The 19685-nt window shown below is 42.3% G+C and overlaps 1 long non-coding RNA gene across 2 annotated transcripts; it reads left to right on the top strand.

Moving 5' to 3' along the window:
• Window positions 1–955: 955 nt before the first annotated feature.
• Window positions 956–18067, top strand: LOC133247482 (uncharacterized). Of its 2 annotated transcripts, XR_009736398.1 has the most exons (4): window positions 2159–2912; window positions 15111–15347; window positions 16514–16585; window positions 16708–18067. It is a non-coding gene; the product is annotated as an uncharacterized LOC133247482 (long non-coding RNA). The 2 variants fall into 2 exon arrangements; XR_009736397.1 differs by having other exon boundaries at window positions 956–2912; window positions 15111–16585.
• Window positions 18068–19685: the final 1618 nt, after the last annotated feature.

Raw genomic sequence — 19685 nt, 5'->3', positions numbered from 1 at the left:
GAAGAAACACAAGCTGGAATCAAGATTGCCGGGAGAAATATCAATAACCTCAGATATGCAGATGATACCACCCTTACGGCAGAAAGTGAAGAAGAATAAAAAGCCTCTTGATGAAAGTGAAAGAGGAGAGTGAAAAAGTTGGCTTAAGGCTCAGCATTCAGAAAACGAAGATCATGGCATCTGGTCCCATCACTTCATGGCAAATAGATGGGGAAACAGTGGAAACAGTGTCAGACTTTATTTTTGGGGACTCCAAAATCACTGCAGATGGTGATTGCAGCCATGAAATTAAAAGACGCTTACTCCTTGGAAGAAAAGTTATGACCAACTTCAGTTCAGTTCAGTTCAGTCGCTCAGTCGTGTCCGATTCTTTGCGACCCCATGAATCGCAACACGCCAGGCCTCCCTGTCCATCACCAACTCCTGGAGTTCACTCAAATTCATGTCCCTTGAGTCGGTGATGCCATCCAGCCATCTCATCCTCTGTCATCCCCTTTTCCTCCTGCCCCCAATCCCTCCCAGCATCAGAGTCTTTTCCAATGAGTCAACTCTTCGCATGAGGTGGCCAAAGTACTGGCCACCTAGCATCATTCTTAGATAGCATATTAAAAAGCAGAGACATTACTTTGCCAACAAATGTCCATCTAGTCAAGGCTATGGTTTTTCCAGTGGTCATGTATGGATGTGAGAGTTGGACTGTGAAGAAAGCTGACCGCCAAAGAATTGATGCTTTTGAACTGTGGTGTTGGAGAAAACTCTTGAGAGTCCCTTGGACTGCAAGGAGATCCAACCAGTCCATTCTAAAGGAGATCAGTCCTGGGTGTTCATTGGAAGGACTGATGCTGAAGCTGTAACTCCAATACTTTGGCCACGTGATGCGAAGAGTTGACTCATTGGAGAAGACTCTGATGCTGGGAGGGATTGGGGGCAGGAGGAAATGGGGATGACAGAGGATGAGATGGCTGGATGGCATCACCGACTCGATGCACATGAGTTTACCACTCCGGGAGTTGTTGATGGACAGGGAGGCCTGGCGTGCTGTGATTCACGGGGTCGCAAAGAGTCAGACATGACTGAGCAAGTGAACTGAACTGAACTGAACTAGTGTGTGATGACCCTCTGAACCTCAGTTTCCTATCCTTAATATTGAAGTAATTCCTACATCATACATACATAGGATAGTAGTAAGGATTTTATATAATGCATTTAAAATGCACAATCAGAGCCCAACACACAGCAGATTTCCAAGTGGTAATTTAGTGAATGGGAGTTGAAAGTGAAAGCGTTAGTCACTGAGTCTTGTCTGACTCTGAGACCCCATGGACTGTAGCCCACCAGGTTCCTCTGTCCATGGAATTCTTGGGGCAAGAATACTGGAGTGGGTGGCCATCCCCTTCTCCAGGATGTGAACCTGGGTTTCCTGCATTGCAGGCAGATTCTTTACCTGGGAGTTACATGGATACCATAGTTTGGATGTTTGCTCCCCTCACTCCCCAGATTCATATGTTGAAATCCTAATGTCCTATGTGTTGGTATTTGGGAGGTGGGACCTTTGGAAGGTGCTTAGGTGATGAAGGCTGACCTCTCTTGAATGGAGTTAATGTACTTATAAGAGACCCCACGGGTCTCTGTGGCCCCTTTCCCCACGTCAGGCAGATGTCAGCTACCCAGAAGAGGCTGTGCTTGTACCTGATCTCAGACTTCCAGCCTCCAGAACTGTGAGAAATAAATTGCTATGGTTTATAAGGCTCCCAGTCGGTGGTATTTTGATTTAGCCTCTCAAATGAACTAAGACAGTGGACATAAGCATTTTTCTTTTCAAATTTATTTGTGATTTAATCAGATTTTCCTAGAGGTAAACAAGATTCTTAAAAGCAGTGATTCAGATAAACTTCAATAAATTTAGGAAGCTATACCTTTCCTGTAAACAGTAGTTTCAAAAAAAGTTTCTAATTGTAACTACAAAGAGGATATGGAGACAAGGGAAACCAGCAGTTTCAAGGGTGCCCAGGCAGAAGCCTGGTGTCAAGACATTCCTCAGACCCTTGCCTCTCTCCTGCAGTGCTCACAGATGCTTGCCATTGGAAGCATAGCATCCAGAGAATGAGCGTTTGGGTGATTCCTTGCAAATCTTCCATCCAGACAGGAAAGACAATAGCCATCCTTGTGAAGATGATACAAGGCTGTGTAATACAGTCAGTCCTTTGTAGGGTGTGGTGCTAGTAAAGCATGAACTGCAAGTTCAGAAATCTGAACTGCAGATCCACTTCTGCAATTAACCAGCTGTGTGACTTCAGCCAGGGCACTCAGTGATTCTGAATCCCAATGGCCTTTACAGAGATAAAGGAGATCTCTGTGGTCCTTTCAGGTCAATAAAGTCTTCTCCATCTGTGCAATGCAGTGTATACAAGGACTTTGATGGAACAGGTGACTGGCTCTATGCAAACCTAAAATATTTGCTCTCTCTGATTTCAGACAAGTTTCTCAGACATTTATTCCTAAGGAATCCCACATTTGCTATTTTCTGAATAGCTAAAATTGGGCCCCTGCAATTATGTGGTTTTCAGAGGTACTTACTGAACACAGTACATTGGTAGTCCCCTGCTGGCTTGTACTGGTTATCTCCTCCCTATGTAAGGACTCATAAACAACCACTCAGTCACCCGTTGTAGAATCTTGCTAGAGGTTGGTGTCAGTCTGACCGGTTTGCTCTTTACAGAAATGACTTTTCTCTCCTCTTTGAAAACTAGGACCATGTTGGCCAATGTCTGGTCATTTGCTTATGTGCTCTCCACTGAGAACTGCTCTGGATTATAAAGATTTTGTTTCTGCCAACCATGCTTTCCAGGCCTTCTAGTTCCCTGTCTTCCCATTGGATTCAAGCAATGGGGGCTACTGGGGAGAACTGGCAGGTAAGAAAGGAGAAGTGACTTTCCCCTTGTTGGGTGTCAGTTTGGGATATAAGTGGCAGCAGATACAGCAGCCGTGTCACCAGCTCGGTGATGGGGTGGTGACCCCAGCTGGCAGCAGTGTCTCAGGGCCCAGCAGGCCCGCCCTGGAGTTTCTGCTCCTGACTTCCAAGTCACAGTGGCACTATTTCAGAGAGAAATTAATTTCCTGCAGTTTCTAATCTTTCAGTAACCTAATTCTTTTTTCTTGCTCCTTCAGCCTTTCCAATATCCTCATAACCAATTTTTGTGTTAAGTTCCCTCCTTTTGAAATACCTAAATGATTTCTCTTTTCCTAAATGGACCTTGACCAATACTATATACACTTTTTCAGAGCTTGAATCCTTAAGCTAATTTAAAGCTACTCTATGATCTTTATTTTGAAACCCAGAGCTTTAAAAATCTGGATACACCCAGCTGCTCATTTCATAGACTCAAACCAACAGAATGTAAGGGGGAGAAAAACTGTTCTTCTCAAACTCCAATAAACTTCAAGAAAGGATCTAAATTAGTTAATGTATTGAAAAGTGCTCATAATAGCTGCTCATCATCTGTTGTTTGACAATGTACTGGTTATGAAAATATTTTATCATGACAATACTGACTGTGATGAAATTTATTCTACAAACAACTTTCTTCAGAGCATTTTTTTTCTTAATCTTTGGATTATACAAAAGCACCTGATAAAAATAGGCACTATAATTCCTGGGCTTTTAGTTTCAAAGTCTGTTTTCCCATCTGTTATCCAAAGTCTAGGTCTACACAGCCAAAGCAAAATGGAAGATTGTGTAATTATCCTTTGACTCAGAGACAAATAAGAATATCAAAGTGGGGAAGGGACATCTGTGCTCCTTTGATTTAATACCTAGTCCAATATATGATTCCTTTGAAATGTCTAATAACCATAGAGTGGATATTTATGCTATATTTGAATACTCTCAGTGATGAGTAAGTCATTACCTTTCCAGTCAATCCATTCATTTGTTGGAGAGCCTGGAGTTCCAGAAATATGTCCCTTTCATTGAGCCCAAGGAATTAGCAGGCATGAAGGTAGCTTCTACTCATAGGTGCTTATTATTCCATTGAGGTTTATAAAGAATAACTACATTCCCTGTTCTGTTTGAAAAGCTCTTTACATCAATGTAAAAAATAGTTTTGTCATCTCTTTATGGAAACACTGCCAGCTTCGCAGTGGCAGGTCCAGTGACCTGAGGAAGTTCGCAGTGCCAGGAGGATCCTATGACTAAAACAGGAAGGTTTAGCTCTTCTCTGGAAACAATGAACCTGAAAACAAGCAGGTTTTCCTCTCCATGTCTGTACAGGTTCCTTCAGAAGCACAGCTCTACCCCTTTCAGACGAGGTCTTAACCAAAGTGAGGTTGTCGTCAGACACGCTGACTCTAAGGACCCTCCCTTTATCTAGAAACATGAGGACCCTACATAACCATGAAAAACATACTTCTTTGAGAATGTAACTCAGAAATATTTATTCAACTTATGTCTTGCGTATCATTGTGCAAGTGTGATGTTGCTAGTGTGAGTGGTGGCATCGGAGCAAGGTGAAGATGAAAGAAAGAGAAATGGCAAGATGTAAATTTTAGGAATTTGATAGGAATTTCATTTTAAATGGCTTTGTATGCCATGCCTAAAAGTTTGAGTGTTATCCTACAGTAAAGAGGAGCCACTGATGAATATTAAATATGATTGTGGGAAGATCTCACTGGTGGTGGGTGGAGCATGAATTGGTGGGAGAAAAGACTGGTCGAGGGGCAAGTAGTCAGGCAATAATTCAGGAAAGAAAGGATAAATCTGTGGATGATATGGTGTCAGTCAAAGGAAAACGATTTTATGACTGATGGGATGTGGAGAGTAAGAGAGAAGAACAAACAGACCATGACTCTCAGTTTTCTGGTTTGGACAACACTGTAGATGGTGGAGCCATTGACGAAAGGAAGGTAAGAGGAATGGCAAGTTTAGGTTACGGGGGTTGATGAATTCTCTTTAGGGCATGGAACAAGTAACCTTCTGGTTACAGATAGCTGACTTAATGTGTGCATTTACCTTCAAAAATCTCACTAAATGACAATAAGGGAAATTTTAAATCACATACTCTCCTCAAATACAATTTAGAAGCTGGAAAATATGGATATAAATGTAAATAGGGTGACTCAGATCTGTGAAAAACGGAATGCCTAGCTAACTTTGAAAGCCATGATAGAACACCTAAAAGGCTCAGGAATTTCTCTTAGAGGTTCAACTGGGTGTGAAGGCTAAATGTGGGTCTGAGAGCTGTTTGAAAAGGATTTCCACACCTAATTCCCCCGCCATCTCCCACAGCTGGGAAACAGACCTTCCCAACCACTGTAGGAGGATAAACTAGATATATACTGGATTTATAGTGAGAGGAGAGATCCTGGAGAGAGATACTGGGATTACACGAACATCAACATAGTGAATGGTAAGATGCCTACTGCTCCTTCCTCTATCACCAACCTTTCTCTCACAAATGCTGAAAGCCAGACTTGAGACAGGATGATGTTTTCAGGGGACTCCAATTAGGCCAAGAGATAAGATCTAAACGTACCTTAATGACCTCAGTAAGTAAGTCCCTCCCATTACCCAGTCCTGTACACACACCAAGATTCCAGCCATCCTTTTAGAAAACTATTAACATGAAAGATAGAAATAAAATCATCAAACAGAAGTTACTTGGAGGTTCAGATTCTACAGCAGCAACAGCAAAAATCTTGAAAACAAACTATCACAGATAAGAGGTGATATTGGATCTACAAGACAAAAACAGGTTGCTGCAAAAAAATAAAAACAAAGGAGTTCTTGGAAATTAAAAATATGAAAGCTCTATACAAGGATTGGAAGATAAATTAAGAAAAGCAGAGCAAAAAACTAAGAGAAGGAAAAAAAGAAAGAAAAATCAGAGGATCAGTCCAAGAGGTCTAATATCTGATTTATAGGAGCTCCAGAAAGATGGAACAGAACTAACAGAAGTGAAGAAATCAAACAATTCAAGAAGACTTCCCAAAGCTGAGCCACACGAATTTCTACTTTAAAAAGGCCCACTAAAGGTCAAGCATAATGGATGAAAAATAGACCCATAATAAGGAATCTCATGAAGAAATTGCATGTGTTACAAAGAGATAGATAAACAGGTTATATACAAGGAACAAGAGTAAGAATAACTTTGGACTTTTCAACAACAGTGGAAACTGGAAGTTAATGAAACATTTTCATAATTTGAGAGAAAATTATTTCCGACTCAAAGTTCCATATACAGTAAAGCTTTTAAGTGGGAAGATGAGCTAAGGACATTTTCAGACACACAAATCCTCAAACATTTCCTTTTCGTGGTTACTGTTACAGCGATAGCAAGAGAAAGGAGCATGGGAAGATAGGGAAACAGGGGAGCCAAGTGCAGAAAGAGGAGAAGGGAACCTCCAGGATGGTAATGGGAGATCCCAGGATGCAAACTGAGCAGCAGGCTCAGAGAGTGACCTGAACAGATGGAGCAGGTCAGAAGACACGGGGAGAAAGGACTCCAAGAAGAGGAAATTGATGTATCTGACCATATGGAAAGAACACATACACTTCTAGGGAAGAGACTGGCATCAAACTGATGATAAATTCTGATACAACTAAGCCAATTTTTAAGTGTATTAACTCTAGGGAAAGCAAAAAGATCTGAAAGAAAAAATGATCGTGACATATCATATGGACCACTGGTGAGCAGTGATATTTCTTAATAACGAAAATGCTGAATATTGATCGCACCATAAAATTATTTGACTCTGTTAGGAGATAGGGAAACAAGAAGTGTACACATGTGTACAGTGTGATGGTGGAGGAGTACTGTGCTCAGTCGCTCAGTCGTGTCTGACTCTTTGTGACCCTGTGGACTGTAGCTCACCAGGCTCCTCTGCCCATGGAATTTTCCAAGCAAGAATACTAGAGTGGGGTGCCATTTCCTCCTTCAAGGGATCTTCCCAACCCAGGAATCAAACCCACGTCTGCATCTCCTGCATTGGCAGGCAGATTCTTTACCACCAGCGAGACCTAGTAGTACTGAAGTGAAAGCGAAAGTGAAAGTCGCTCAGTTGTGTCCGACTCTTTGGGACCCCATGGACGGTACAGACCTTGGAATTCTCCAGGCCAGAATACTGGAGTGGGTAGCCTTTCCCTTCTCCAGGGGATCTTCCCAACCCAGGGATCGAACCCAGGACTCCCACATTGCCAGCGGATTCTTTACCAGCTGAGCCATAAGGGAAGCCCAAGAACACTGGAGTGGGTAGCCTATCCCTTCCCCAGCAGATCTTCCCAACTCAGGAATCAGACCAGGGACTCCTGGGATTCTTTACCAACTGAGCTATCAGGGAAGCCCACCCAGTAGTATTGAGAAACACTAAATCCACATATTCCATAAACAAATCATGATCGTGCCCAAAACTTGGAAAGAAAGAAATCATATTATAAAATTTAGAATTGGAGATACAAATATTCCTTAAAACATGGAAAGAACTGAACATGATTGCTTGGAGAGTAGAAAATGTGGAAAAGAACGAGAAGTTGGTTTCAGAGCTTTTGGGCTGTCTAAAACTATGCACATATATATATATTTGGTTTTGGTGGTGGTGGTTTAGTCACTAAGTTGTCCAACTCTTGTGATCCCATGGACTCTAGCCTGCCAGGCTCCTCTGTCCTGGGTTGTCATTTCCTTCTCCAGGGGATCTTCTTGACCCAGGAATCAAACCTGGGTCTCCTGCATTGCAGGCAGATTCTTTACCGACTGAGCTATGAGAGAAGGTCATATTTGATTTTAATAATCTTTAATTAGAAAAAGAGAATGATAGCATGAAATGAAGACAAAGTATAGAGTAGCACTGTCTAATAGAGTTTTCTTCAATGATGGAAAGTACATCCAATAGGGAAGCTACTTGAAATGTGACTAGTGTGACTAAGAACAAATTTTACCATTTTATTGAGTTCTAATTAATGTGCATTTAAATATCCATGCGTGGCTGGTGGCTGCCACATGAGACACTGCAGCTGTACACAATGGCCTGTTTCTAAGACCAACTTTTTTCATTGACCCTTCTTTCTCCTGCTTCATCATTTTTTGAGAGTCCCTTGGACTTCAAGGAGATCCAACCAGTCAATCCTAAAGGAAATCAACCCTGAATATTCATTGGAAGGACTGATGTTGAAGTTGAAGCTACAATACTTTGGCCACTCGATGTGAAGAGCCAACCCATTGGAAAAGATCCTGATGCTGAGAAAGACTGAGGGCAGGAGGAGAAGGGAGTGACAGAGGATGATATGGTTGGATGGCATCATTGACTCGATGGACATGAGTTTGAGCAAACTCCGGGAGATGGTGAAGGACAGGAAAGCCTGATGTGCTGCAGTCCACAGGGTTGCAAAGAGTGGAACATGACAGAGTAACTGAACGACAACAAAGAGCGGACCGTTTCCACCAGCCATGCCGAAATGTCACTTATCCACCTTTTTAAGAAGTGCTGTTTCACTTCCATCCCTCTGGGACTGTCCACCCCATTTCTTTGTTCCTTTCATAGAAAAACCCTTCAAAGGATTTCTCCATACCTGCACTGTCCTATTCCGCAGCCACTGGCCACATGTGACTAAACTTCAATTAATTAAAATTCAGTAAAATGTACAATTCAGTTCCTGGTTGCTCTTGCTGCATTTCAAGTGCTTAATAACCACATGTGGGTTGTGGCTACTGCATTGAACAAAGAGTCAGGATATCTCTGTCATTGCAGAAATCTCTGTAGGATAGCACTGGAGGGAAGCGGGGAGTGCAGAGAGAAAGGGTATAGTTGTTGGTTATTTGGTAGATGTGGTGTTGGACAGATAAGACAGTTGTCTTCTGGTTATTTCTTTTTTCTCGGTGGAAAAGGAAGTGAGGTCATCAACTGAGAGTGTGAAAGGAGAGGGGATGTTGCAGGTGTGAGAAGAAAGCAGATGGAACCAAGAAAGCAAAGAAACTTTCCAGAGAGCAGGAGAATACACGGACAACAGAAATAAAGAGTAGCTTCTTCCAAGAAAAATTGGAATCATTCTATTTCATTTTAATATTACTGTTCTTCAGTGTTGCTATTGAAAAGTGATTCTAAAATTGGCCAGTGTAGTTGGGCGGAAGCATGAGCCAATTTTCCAGCTACTCTTCTTCCCTCATCATGACTTTGAAATCTGACCATGATGAGAAATCTCATTGCCGTGGCTGTGACCACAACCATAACCTACCTACATAGCAGGAAGGAAGGGGAGGTCCCTTCCTGAAGATGTTTTGCTATGATAAGGTATGGGAACTTCCTCAGTCAAGGTTCTGTTGATTTTAAGAAATAGAAACCAATTCAATCAAACTTAGATAAGAGAAAGAGATAACTAGTGTCCTCTGGAATTCACAGGAATGCATTTGGTCCTCAAAGGGATGTGAACCACAGGTAGCCAAGAGGACTAGAAAGCTCCAAGGGACTCAGGCAGAAGCATATTTCTCTCTCTTTCCCTTCTCCCTCTATACGTATGGCTTCTTATCTCTACTACTGCACAAGAAGCATTTTCTTTCTTTCTTTCTTTTTAAATCAGCCTTCTCTACAGAATTCTCAGCAACTTGATGCATGAGAGGTGGCCACTCCCATAATACCCTTAGTTCTCACTACTTCAGAACAAGAAAACATCTCAGATTAACAGCAACATGTCAGTCCCCACCTCAAACATCCAACTGAATCTGATTAGTGAAATATAAGACAATTGCCTTATGCTGGTTTAAGCATCTCTAACAGGTGACAAGGCCGTCTGTATAGACTTGACTTCAGGAGCTCATTTCCAGGGTATGGGGCAGTCCCAGAACTTCTTGTCAACAGGACTTCCTCTGAGAAGTCTTTACTGTTCTATTACATTCTTGGTCACACCCAAAATGGGTACTGGGGGTGTTGGCTCTCCGCACAGCTGTACATAGCCACTTCCTGCTCAGGATGGAGGTTGGTGCCTCCGGCCTTTTAGCCCAGGTTCATGCTTCTTTGTCACGACTTCATAACTCTTTCAAACGTACAGTAGGTCCGGTCCATCTGCTTTCAGACATTTCCGGGAGCAGGGAAACATTCAATATTCTCTGAGGGACTTATGATGTGAGCTTTATGCCTTTGATTTTTTGTCACCAATCCCCTCCAACTCTTCTGTCTCTCTCTCTCTCAACACTTAGCCAAACACAACCAGTAGCAACCTCATAGAGAACTAAGGTTCTGTTTTGCATCATCTTCTCCCTGAACTACAAGCTCAATAGTGAAACAACCTGCCTTCAAGGTAATCACAAGTAACACCTTTACCAGATGTTTTGGTTCTTCCCAGCCTCTGATATCAGATTCCTTGCTGTTACTACAGATTGCTAAACCGGTATTTTAAGGTTTTTTTTTTTTTTTTTTTTTTCCAGCAGCATATCACTTTTGGTACTAATTTGTATATTGGTCAGGATAGAGTTGTTCGTTTTATTGTGGCGGTGGTGTTGCTCAGTCACTCAGTGGTGTCCTACTCTTCGGACCCCATGGACTGTAGCCCACCAGATTCCTCTGTCCATGAGATTTTCCAGACAAGAATACTGGTGTAGCTTGCCATGCCCTCCTCCAGGGGATCTTCCTGACCCAGGGACAAACCAGTGTCTCTTTTGTCGCCTGCATTGGCAGGTGGGTTCTTTATCACTGGTGCCATCTTAACTGTTTTACTGTAGTAGCAATTTACCCTAAGAGTCCCAGTGACCTTAATACAATAAAAGTTATTTCATATGCACCCCAGCTCTGATGGGAGCCAGATGAGTCTCCAGGGCAGCTGCCTCCCACGAGGTGACTGTTATTGAGAAGGTGTCTATTTGGGCTCTGTCACCTCAGTTCATGACCTCAGCTATGGCAACAAGGGAAGAGATCAGAGAGAAAATCCAGCTTTTCCCATTGGCCAGAATCATATGGCCCCACTGACTACAAGGCGGCTGGAAATTCGAGTGAGAACATGGGTTACTGTTGACACTAAATGTCTCTTCCATAGTCCACGGAGGCCTCTCTTGAGAGAGCACAGCTGTAAGATCAAAATAGCGTGGACAGTGGAGCTGATACAGGGAGGACCTATTCTGGAGAGCACCTGATCTGCACTGAAATTTGTATGAGTGAGAAACAAAATTTTATAGAATTAATCCACTGAGATTTAGAGATTTAACTATTCTTGCAGCATGGTCCATCTTATCCTGATTAATACAGGGACATTAAAAAAAATGGGGTAAATGAAACAACATAGTTTACTTTCCCTGAAGCAACTGTAATTCTAATCCAACTACTAGTAGGATTTTCTGGAGAATCTGACAAAATGATACAAAGCTGATGTGAAATAATAAAGAAGTGAGAATAGCCAGTACAACCATAAACAGAAAATGAAAGAGAACTAATTTTACCCAACATTAAGACATTTTATACATAGATAAATTTTGGGAAAACAGAAAGACATTACAGAGAAAGTACAGGAAATAACAAAGGTGTTAGTGGAGAAGAGAGATCCCACAGAGAGACCCATATCCTTTTGAGAATTTAGAATATAAATATATTGGTATTTTAGGTCAAAGGGAGAATATGAATAATTCAGAAATGTTGTGACAAACAACATTTCCATTAGGAAAAAAGTGCTAAAGGACTTCACTTCTTATACCCGAATAATATATCTGTAGATCAATAATTATCAAGTAAAACAAGTAATAACAATACTAGAAAAATCACTGGTAATTTTTTTTTCAAAAACTTTTTCATAATTTTGAACTGGGAAAGGTCAATAGTCATATAAGATCAACAAATTTACACAAATTTGCAAGACAAAGAATACCATACACAAAATCAAGTGATAAACCACAAGATAGAAAAAAATTTTTCAATTCCTAAAACTAAGGAAGGGGGTTAATTTCTTTACTGTAACAAAGAGATTTAAGAATTAGCAAGAAAAAAACGAATGATTCACTGGAAAAATAGTCAAAAAGCAGACAATGTGCAGCAAAAAAAAGCAAATAGATAACAAACATATAAAAACATTTTTCCAGCCTTTTAAATAATCAAAGAAATGTAGGTTGAAACAAGATATACTTTTACTTATTTACTTGCAAAAATAAAACTTTGCTCATACTCAAGGGTATGGGAAACATGAACTCTCATATGTTGCTAATGGAATGTAAATTGCTATAAATTCTTTGAAAGCAATTTGGCAATAAATATTAAAATTTTAAAAGTGCATTTTCTTTAACTTAGCAGTTTCCCTTCTAGAAATTTTTCCCACAGAAACACTTGTACATAGAGGCAAATATATACAGTACAGAGACAGCCTAATAATATTGCTTGTAATAGTAAGAAAGCTAGATGAAATTTAAATGCCCAGCAAGAAAAGATTAAATATGCTACAGTGGCCCTATAAAATGGAACACGACTTGGCTGTTCAGTAGAATCAATACAATTATCTGGGCTCCCTTGTTGGCTCAGTGATGAAGAATCTCCTGCCAATGGAGGAGACACAGATTTGACCCCTGGTCTGGCAAGATCCCACATGCCACGGAGCAACTAAGCCTGCGCACCACAACTATTGAGCCTGTGCTCTAGAGCCTGGGAAGTGCAATCACTGAGCCCGCTCAGCCTAGAGCGCACGACGAGAAGTCACTGCAATGAGAAGCCCACATACCACAACTAGAGACTACCCCCGTTCTCTGCAACTAGAGAAAAGCCCCCGCAGCAAAGAAGACACCACACAGCCTAAATAAATAAATAAAATTGTTTAAAAGAGAGATCAATACATTTATCTGAATTGGTACAATAAAGAACCTCAAAACTAAATTATTTTAAGTGAAAAAATAAGGTAGAATACAGTATTATTAAAAGTGAGAATTCCAAGGATTAAATTTTTATACATATACTTATATACATGTACATATATACATACAAATTTCTGGGAAAAGAGAAATAATAGCTATAATTATGTTTAGCTCTAATTACATTATATATGAGGGTGTAGGTACAGAGGGAGGATTTTACATTTTTTGTTTTACCCTATTGTATTGTTAGAATTTTTTTAACTTGTGCATGCATTACTTTATGAGAAAAAAAATTTAAACCATCAATTCTTTCTTACAAATATAAATTCTATATTTTCGCCTGTCAATCTGGATATAAAAAGATATTAGAAGAAAAGAGAAAAGACCAAAGTTAGATATTCACAGTATGTTACAAAAGCGTAAACTAATCACCAATCCTAAAGAAAGAAGAGAGCCCCAATGTTCAGGAACTGTCAAGTCCTGTTTCTGCTCCCAGGGAAAAATCCTCAGGTTTAAATAGTAGTCTTTCCAAAAAGAAAATAAAAAATAATAGTAGTAGCTCATATTTATTAATCAGTGAGTAAGTTTCAATTCAGTACCTGAATTATCTCACTGAATCCTCAGACTCCACGTGGTAGGGACACTGCCATCAGCTCCATTCTACTGATGAGGAAACTAAGAACCAGAGAGAAATCAAGAGATTTCACCAGAGATCCAGGGCTTGTGTCTGAAAGCGTTTGTAGTATGCGTCCATGGGCTTCCACGTGGACTCTGCTCTCTCTGTGTGTGTCCTCAGAAAAGTGACTTATCATTCCCCATCAGTTAAAGGAGGAGAGTGACAGCATCTATCTCATGGGGTTGTCATGGGGATTAAATAACACGGTGCGATATGCTTCACTCAGTGCCTGGCACCAGAACAAGCTCTCCATAAATGTCCAGTGTTGTGGTTGTTGTGGCAAGACCTTTTATGATAGGGACCCTCAGCTCTCCAGTCTGGCATCTTTGCAGGCCCTCCTCCTCCCCTCCTTGAGCTCAGTCTCCATTTCTTCTAAGCACGTTGCCCTTCCCTCATGCCTTCCCAAGGCTCCTGTTCTTCTACTGTCCCCTTTGCTGGACTGTTCAGTCCCACCTTCTACCACTTCTTCACCTGGCTGACTCTTATCCTTAAGACTCACCTGGGGGATCACTTCTTCCAGGAAGCTTTCCTTGACCTCAGCTTTCTGGGTTAGATGCTCCCCATCGAGTTCCAATACCATCCTTTGCTTCCCTCTCTCGATGTATTTGTCAAACTGCAACTTTCTAAATTTAATCTGTCACTACTCCCTAACCTCTGAACTCTTGAAATCAGCTTTTAGTTTTTCCTCATCTGGTTTCCTCCAGTGCTTAGCACACAACCTGGCAATAAATATTTGCTAAATAAATTAAGTTGTAGCTGAAAAAAGAATGGGTTATTTGTCCCATGACTTCTATTGACCATTCCAAGGTGGTTATTCCTTTTGTAAAGTAAGTTTTAAGTCAGACAAGCAGAGTTATTCATTCATTAAATTATTATTACTATTTGCTCCTACTTTCCTGGGCTTCCCTGGTGGCTCAGACGGTAAAGTATCTGCCTACAATGCGGGAGACCTGGGTTCAATCCCTGGGTCTGGAAGATCCCCTGGAGAAGGGGGGAATTCTCCAGTGTTCTTGCCTGGAAAATCCCATGGACAGAGGAGGCTGGTAGGCTACAGTCCATGGGGTTGCAAAGAGTCTGACACAACTTCATTTTTGCTCCTACTGTTGTTTTAGGTGCAACAGCCACCACAGTCAATAAGATATAATGTTCTGCTTCCTGATGGCGACAGTCTAGTATGAATGAGAAAGAGAAAACAAACAAGTGAAAAGATAAGTTCAATAGTGATACATTCTAGAACAAAAATGGAATGAGTTAAGCGTAGAGAGTGATGGGGGACAGGGGCTAACTTCTGTCTGGCCAGGGAAGGCCTCTGTGAAGCTGACCTTTAAGCAGAGACTTGAGTGACACCAAGCTTGCAAAAGTCAGATAGCAGAGCAAGTTGAAGGGCCCTGAGTGGGAGCAAGTCTGCATTTTCACCACAAGAAAAGGCCTGGGTGCTTAAAGTCGAGTTTCACCAGAAGAGATAAGGCAGAGAGAGGTCAGGATGAGACCGGTTAAGGCCACTTAGGCCATGATAAGGTTTCTAGACTTTGTTCTGCCCACAATAGGAAGCCACTACAGGGTTTTATACAGGGGAGCAAGATGACCTGATTTAACATTTTTAGAAGCTTACCCTGGTCCCTGTACAGTAGGCAAGAAGAGAATCAGGGTCCAATGATCACTGTGGTTCTGCGAGATGACTGCCGCTAGAGATGGAGAAAAGCAGATGGACTGACGTTGTCCTGGGGAAGAGATGACAGGACTTTCGGATGGAGTTTGTGAGAGGAGCGGCATGGGGCAAGAGGAACCAAGAATGACATCCAAGTTGAGTCTGGAGCAGCTGTGTAGATGGTCAACCTAGGGGTTGAAGATCCGAGGAGAAACAGGTTTGAGGGACAGAGGGTGGGGAGCAATCAAGCATTCTGATTGGGGCATATTGGGTTGAAGATGCTATGAGACATCCCAGTAGAAGCGGGCAAGCAGCCAGTGGGCACCACAGGGCCAGAGGGAGATCCAGGCCTGCCAATCACTGTTTAAACAGCGGGTGAACAGATACTTGGGGGCCAAGAGTGTGGAAGGAGGACAGAGGGGAAGGCAGGGAAGAGGTAGAGGGAGGAAGGGAGGAGAGAACTGGCTCAGTCGTGTCTCCCATGGACAGGCTCTTCTGTCCATGGGATTCTCCAGGCAAGAATATTGGAGTGGGTAGCCATTCCTTTCTCCAGGGGATCTTCCCCACCCAGGGGTCAGGTAGATTCTTTACTGGCTGAGCCAGCAGTGAAGCCCATGGAAATCCACCCAGAAAACCCACCCCGAGAAAGCATGCTCTAGAAGCCGAGAGAGGAATGTGGCAGGATGAAGAAAGTGCTGAGGGGTCAAGTCAGACAAAAGCAGCAGGCGCCTGGATCTGGCAAAAGCCAAGGCCTTTAATTACTTGGATTAGAGCTGCTTCTGGGGCCTGATAATGGGGTGAAAAGTTCAAGTTTGGTGAGCTGAGGGGATGAGGACTGAATGGGCCCAGACAGGGACTCTAGACCACACTTTAAAATTAGAGTTTTCTTTGTGGGGAAAAAAAGAGCTAGGCATGAGCAGGAAGAAGGTCGAGGAAGAGGTTTTCTGCTTTATTTTTAACATATGAGCTTGTGGCACATTTGTGGGCCCCTAGAGCTGGAGAGAGGGGCTGGTGGCCTGCAAAGGGTGGGGCGCTGGTGGGAAGGGAACTGGGGCAAAGGTCGAGGCAGAGGGGCTGGGTCACCTACTGTGACCACAAGCCAGGCAGCACCCTGGCCAGAGGCAGAGGGTACAGTTGAGCAAGGAGCAGTCTGGCAGCTGCTGTTTGCACAGTCTGAGAAAATGGTGTCAGCAGGATATGAGGAGAGGAGGAAGCAGGTTTTGGCATTCAAGGGGTGAGAAGCCTCGAACAGCTTCCTGTTGAGGGGATGGTGAACCACCAAGGGGCGCGTGGGCAGGTGGCGGGCACTGGGAGAGCCATCCAGGTGTTCGGACATGAGTTCCAGTGAGGCCAGTTTCTGTGCTTTCATCTTGTCACTTTTAGCTGCTCAGAATCGCTAACTGTGGACGATGCCATGGGAGGACTTCTGACCAGGGGCAAAGATGCCTCAGGGAGGTACGTTTGTGGCACCTCAGGAAACAGAGCCAGCCCGAGGCCACACTGTGAAGTAGGGAAGCCTCCTGTAGGAGCGGCTACACCTCTCCCAACATCTATTTCGCTTTTCTTTTCCTTCCTAGAATCCAGTTTTGTTCGGGTGCTTACGCAGCTGCTGGGATTCACGGGAATGGGAAGCTGAACACAGCCGCTGCTCCAGCAGCGGATGCTGACGTTCAGACCAAGCAACACAGGCCAGTCCTCTGATGGTGTTATTAAGAAGTCCCAGGGTGGGCATGGGGCCCAAGTTGGGCCAATAAGATGGAGGGGAAGGACCTGATTCCAGGATGGATGCCCATTGTTCCTCACTCCCACTTAGCAAGAGACAGGGCACCTGAAGCCCCAGCTCCTGGCCAGAGTTGCAAGATGAAGCCCATCCTGTGAGTAGCAGTCCAGGGAAGTGGCAATAATGTGGGGCCCCCTTGACGCCACGAAATCTCTGAATCCCCCAGCCTTGAAACCCATCTTATTAAACAAAAACAAAAACAGCTGGAGTCTGGATTTCTGTTACTTGTAGCAAAAGGATTCTCCTGGACACAATTTTTTTTCTGTATTTACAGTGTATTCAGTTCAGTTCAGTTGCTCAGTCGTGTCCGACTCTTTGCGACCCCATGAATCACAGCACGCCAGGCCTCCCTGTCCATCCCAACTCCAGGAGTTCACCCAGACTCACGTCCATCGAGTCAGTGATGACATCCAGCCATCTCATCCTGTGTCGTCCCCTTCTCCTCCTGCCCCCAATCCCTCCCAGCATCAGAGTCTTTTCCAGTGAGTCAACTCTTCGCATGAGGTGGCCAAAGTACTGGAGTTTCAGCTTTATATTAGAAACCTTCAAAGCTGGATGAACTGATTGCTTGCTCCCAGTTGAACATTCTGTGTGATGGCAGAGCAAATGCTTATGTCCAGGAGGCAGGACTCAAGGCCTTTTCTGCCCCCACGGTTCAGGTTCACCAAGAGGTAGATGTGTTTGTCCACAAACTAGTTTGGCCAGTTGTGCTTCTGTTTATAACTACGTAAACCAAGGAAATATGAGTGAGGAAAAGAATTGCTATTGTGCAAAATCCAAACTGAATGCTTCTAATAAACAGTAACAGGAAAGTAGCTTAAAAAACAAAACAAAAGCAAAATCTGAGAGTTTGGCATGTGCAAGACAAATGGAAAAAATTGGGGAAGTTTTGTTTAATCTAGAAGAATTCTGAACTCAGGTTGCTTCCCAGCTTTTTCTGAGTTCTCCCCCTTCTTTAAAGATGTTGGGACTGGAAACCAGTGACCTTGTGTCAACTTCTACTTTTTAAAAATTCCACACAGAACTCCCATCAGCTGTTATGTACTTAAAGAAGAAGGCTCATCCCTTCAAAATATTGTTAAATTAAGCTATATTTTATGTTTTCTTCTTTTCTAAAAAAACTCCTACTTTAATAAAATCAGTGTTTTCCATGTTCACCGTTTCCCTACTTTAATTGACTAAGTGCTTTATCTGACTATTCAATTCCCTGCCAGTGGGGCTTCTGAAAGGATGTGTCCACGAGGCCCACCCCCAGTGCCCTCTTCCACATGATCAACCTGCGGCCCTCAAACTCCTCCCTTTCTCTACCTCATCAGCACCTATTTTTACAAAATTATAACAGGAGTACCTTTCATTTTAATGAAAAGTGAAAGTGAAAATCGCGCAGTCTGTCCGACTCTTTGCGACCCCGTGGACTATACAGTCCATGGAATTCTCCAGGCCAGAATACTGGAGTGGGTAGCCGTTCCCTTCTCCAGCGGACCTTTCTGACCCAGGAATCGAACCAGGGTCTCTGGCATTGCAGGCGGATTCTTTACCAGCTGAGCTACCAAGGAAGCAATGAAAGGTCTCAAAGGATCTATATTAAAGTGTTAACTGCTGTCTCTGCATGAAGAGATTATATCTTTTGTTCCTTAGTATCATGGATGTGAATGATCATGATGTGAATTAGTATTTATTTGGTGATAGAAAAGTAAAAAGTTTTTCCCCCAAGAACTAAGAACACTTTGTCTTTTTATGAGAATTTACTCTTTACAAAGAACTTTTAAGTCCATTGTTTTGATGGCATTTTATCATCACCCTGTGAAGAAATAATTTATTCCCTCTTATAGATGAGGAAACCACAGTGGAGAGAAAGGGAGAATTTGGCCTCAGATGACAAAGCTGGTAAGAAATAGAGGCTGTTTAGGATAGAAAATCCAGAGATAGATCCAAGCGCCTACGGTCACCTAATCTATGACAAAATAGGCAAGAATATACAATGGCAAAAATAAGTGTTGCTGGGAAAACTGGACAGCTCTGTGTAAAAGAATGAAATCAAAACACTTCCTAACACCGTACACAAAAACAAACTCAAGATGGATAAATATATAAATGTAAGGCCAGATACTATAAAACTCTTAGAGGAAAACATAAGCAGAACACTCATTGACATAAACCATAACAAGATCTTTTTGGATCCAACTAAAGCAATGAAAATAAAATAGGATAATGAATGAAAATAAAAGCAAAAATTGAAAATGGGACCTAATTAAACTTAAAAAGCTTTTGCACAGGAAAGGAAACCATAAATAAAACGAAAAGACAACCCGCAGAATGAGAAAAATGTTTGCAAACAAAACAACTGACAAGGGATTAATCTCCAAAACGTACCAACAATTCATGCAGCTCAATATCAAAAAACAAACAACCCAATCAAAAAATAGGTAGCAAATTTAAAGAGGCATTTCTCCAAAGAAGACATACAGATGGCCATAAAGCACATGAAAAGATGCTCAACAACACTAATTATTAGATAAATGCAAGTCAAAACTACAATGAGGTATCTATCACCTCACATCAGTCAAAATGGCCATCATCAAAAAAATCTACAAACAAGAAATGCTAGAGAGGGAGTTTAGAAAAGGGAACCCTCCTACACTGTTGGTGTGAATGTAAATTGGTCCAGCAGTATGGAGAACAGTATGGAAGTCTCTTAAGAAACTAAAAACAGAGCTACCATATGATCCTGCAATCCCACTCCTGGGCATGTATCCAGAGGAAGCAATAATACAA

This window comes from Bos javanicus, chromosome 5 (genome assembly GCF_032452875.1).
Source record: "Bos javanicus breed banteng chromosome 5, ARS-OSU_banteng_1.0, whole genome shotgun sequence".
NCBI classification, from domain to species: domain Eukaryota; kingdom Metazoa; phylum Chordata; class Mammalia; order Artiodactyla; family Bovidae; genus Bos; species Bos javanicus.
This window is presented reverse-complemented; position numbering and strand designations above follow the sequence as displayed.